This window comes from Mytilus trossulus, chromosome 5, assembly GCF_036588685.1.
Source record: "Mytilus trossulus isolate FHL-02 chromosome 5, PNRI_Mtr1.1.1.hap1, whole genome shotgun sequence".
In the NCBI taxonomy this organism is placed as follows: domain Eukaryota; kingdom Metazoa; phylum Mollusca; class Bivalvia; order Mytilida; family Mytilidae; genus Mytilus; species Mytilus trossulus.
This window is the reverse complement of record NC_086377.1, coordinates 81,371,182-81,375,112: the sequence shown is the minus strand read 5'-3', so window position 1 is coordinate 81,375,112 and position 3,931 is coordinate 81,371,182.

Genomic DNA, 3,931 nt, shown 5'->3' with positions numbered 1-3,931 from the left:
CTCTTCATCACTCCAAAGCATTTGCTCAGACATATACATGTAACAGGCTAATATTTGAACTTGGAATTATTTTTAATTATGGAATTTGCTTGTTTTCTTGTTATTGAAATTTTTAATAAATTCCATGTTTATTCTATACTGAAATGTTCTGTGCTGCGCTCAACACTTACCATTACAAAGAAAATAGTTTATTTTCAATAGAATGTACTGTGCCGCGCACAACACTATCTAACCAAAATACATTTAATGGAAAGAGTTATTTTACCGCTCAAAAGATTATTATACCAAATAAACATAGAATTTACTGAAAATTTTAAACACAAGAAATTATGCAAATTCCATAGTAAAAATTATTCCAAGTTCAAATAATAGCCTGTTATATGTACATCATTGTACATGCTTAATTACAATGTATTTTAATTTATTGTAAGAAATATGATCAGAGCATGTAATGAGGTTCTGCGCAAGCTTCCCAGTAATTCCCAAGTTTCTCATATAGTAAGTTACATGCCTTAAATAACTAAGCCTTGTTATAACAGCTAAGTTTATCCCTTAAAAGCCTCGTCTCATTGATTTACCATGGTTAATGAAAAATGTATTAATTTGATTAAAAAATTAGATATCATGGCTATGCATTTAGTGCAATGTAGTGTCTGCGCACAGTTTCAAGAGTTCCCTAGAGGCCACTAAAAATTAAAATAGTTATGATTTATTTTACAAATGACAAACATATTTGCCTTTACTTTGCTGAACTAGGAATCATTATTGTTTAGCCTTTAGGGGCCAGATCAAGTGTGCCTCTGGGTGCGGAATTTTCTCGCTGTGTTGATGACCCATTGTTGGCTTTTGGCTGTCTCTGCTCTCTGGTTGGGTTGTTGTCTCTTTGACACATTCCTTGTTTCCATTCTCTATTCTGTTTAATCTGTTTACAAATTTTAAAACTTTTTTTCAGATTCTGATTGACTGGTGGCAGAAAGGGTATGAATATAAAGTGGCATTAAGGCCTTGCAGAAAGGCTTAACAGTAACATGCTGAAGTTGCAATAACAGTTTGACGAAGACCCACATGTAATCCCATATTGACGGTTGTAGAACTCGTACCAACAGATTTTATTTTGGGTATTTAATTGTATTGTAATACATGTAATAAGTAAGGGACTTCGTGACTTTAACACGTTTCTTTAAAATCACATAATCTTCAGTTTGCATGCTCAGATTGAAAAAGTATTGCTTACGAGCTTCACTGTTCGACTTTCTTTCTCGCCTTGTAAAAGTAGTTAAACAGGTTTTTTTCCATTGTTATGCATTGTACCTGTGCAATAATTTCACGACTTGAAGCCGTGAAATTTCGTATGAAAAATTTTGTAATCTCTTTAAAACACATATAATGTCATTCCAAAAACATTTCTGCCTCGAAAAACAGGAAAACTAGCACAGAAACACTTCTATATGTACTGGATGTGTAAACTTTTTATCAGGATCTGAACATCATAATATTCAGTATGCTAAAAATAAGTGTTATTAAAGCTCGGACGGTAAATAGCTTAACATATTTTGTATAGTTTCATCACTCGATGCATAAAATTGAGAATGGAAATTCGGAATGTGTCAAAGAGAACAACCCGACTATAGAACAGACAACAGCAGAGTCTGTCATAGGTATTTTTATCTTTCGGCTGCTGTCCTGTGCAATATCTCCGATTATATAAATCCTCTGGATCATAGTGGGTGCAATATTACCTATTAAGTTAGAAATACGACGATGAGGTATGAGTGCCAATTGAGACATCTTTCCATTCAATACACAATCTAGTAAAGTAAGCAATCATAGGTTCGTTGCTGAAAAGTAAGCTATAAAGGGACCAAAAATTATTTGTGTAAAATAACTTTAAAAAAAACGGCCTTATTTTATATACAAAAATAGAAATTTTTATATCCAATGCATAAAAGAAATATAGTAGGTTTAGGTGTAACGGTGCAAATTTCACAAAACATATAAAAACATATCAAATTTCCCACTTTGTCGAACATAAACATGGATAACATCATTAATGATTTTATTAAGATTGACAAATGTTCGAGTCCGAGTCTGTTAAAAATTAAAAAAAAATCTAACATCTCCATTTGAAAAAAATCTTAGCAAAGACAAAAACCATATGAAACAACAGTTGTTTTCCACTACCGTCAGAGCAAAGGGAACAGTTTGAAAGTGCCAAATACTGAAATATGTCAAAAATCAATACTTTTTTGTAAACACTGTCATGTATGTAAATACTTTATAATGGAAACACGAACTTCTGAGGGATGTTTATATACAAAAATAAGGAGATGGGGTATGATTGCCAAATGGGACAACTATCCACTTAAGCACAAATAAAGTGGATGTAAGTAATGATAGGCAACTGTAACTCCTTCAACAATGAGAAAACCCCATACTGTATTATAAGTCGGCTAATAATGGCCACGATTGATGATTATACCCTATTGTCTCTTAAAGACAAATATATAAACACATTATGTCCTCGATTTAAATTACTTTTTAAACATAAAAGTAGGTGCAATATATATTTTTAAACTCAAAAAGTTTAGTGACCCCATCAGCGTGATCAGATCCTTGACAAACTCTTAGTCTTCGTCTTTTGTATGAACACAAAATTCATGGATCACACATTTCTCTTTAACTATCTATACGAAAGTTTCTGCACTCATGAATATTAGCATCGGCTGTAATCGACGGCTAACTTTACACTTGTATGTTTGTCTGATGTGTAATTGTGTTTTTCACTGTTGTTTCGTTGCTGTCTGGTGGCCATGGACAAATACATGAATTCTGCATGTCATCATCAAACACGTGAATAGCTATATATCTGGTAAATCAAACACTTTTTCTTCGCATTGAAAGAACTCTTCATTAATCTAAGCATGGAACCAATACTCAGGGGTTAATAAATTTTGTATTAGCTCACTAGCCCATGGCTAATTGATAGCATGATTTTACTAGCCCTGTTGAAAGAACTACTAGCCCAGCAAAACTGACCCGCTAGCCCTAGTATGCCTCACAAATTCAGAGTTTTCTGCAAAAAAATGAATTATATAAAGTTAACAATTGTTATCCATTTTACAGTAGATTTGTGCAAATTGGATACTCAAAACTTTCCAATTACTGGCATAAGAATATATATATATATAAGTAATTGATAATTGAATATTCACTGAATATTCTTAAATAAAGAGTTGCCCAAATCCCGACATGATACAAGTCTTCAAATACTGGAAGGTTTTTACCAGATACATTATCGCGTTTGTTTAAAAGAATTATCAGCTGATTAATAATGTAATGCTCATATTTGTTATCAGTTTACAAAATTATAACCACTAATATTTATGTGAATAAATATCACCATCAATAGCTTTTATCTTTTATAATTGTTTTATAAACAAAGTTCAGAAATGTCCATATTTACATTTATTACAGGTAAGCTAATTGTGGCCTTTAATATATTACAACCTAAGCACGGCCTTTTAACTGAACTGAAATTGTATTTGTAAAAAAAATTATTACTTAAAACATCGATTGATTGTTGGTTGCTTAACGTCCAGTGGCAAATACTTCATGCATAATCAGGACGAGAACAAGTTCACAATAAATACAATAGGTAGGTTGATACAATAGAGGTTATCTGGGATTATGCTCGGGAACACTTGGACTTGCTTTTTGTTATCTTTTAATCATGTGTTTATATGTCTAATATGTTCTCCTATTTATTTGTATTGTAGTCCTGTATGTTGTCATTTCAATGTTATATTTAACATTGCCATTAAAGTGTAAGGCTTGGCATGCCTCAAAACCAGGTTCAACCCACCATTTTTCCCTTTAAAATGTCCTGTACCAAGTCAGGAAGATGGCCATTGTTACATCATTGTTTGTTTAA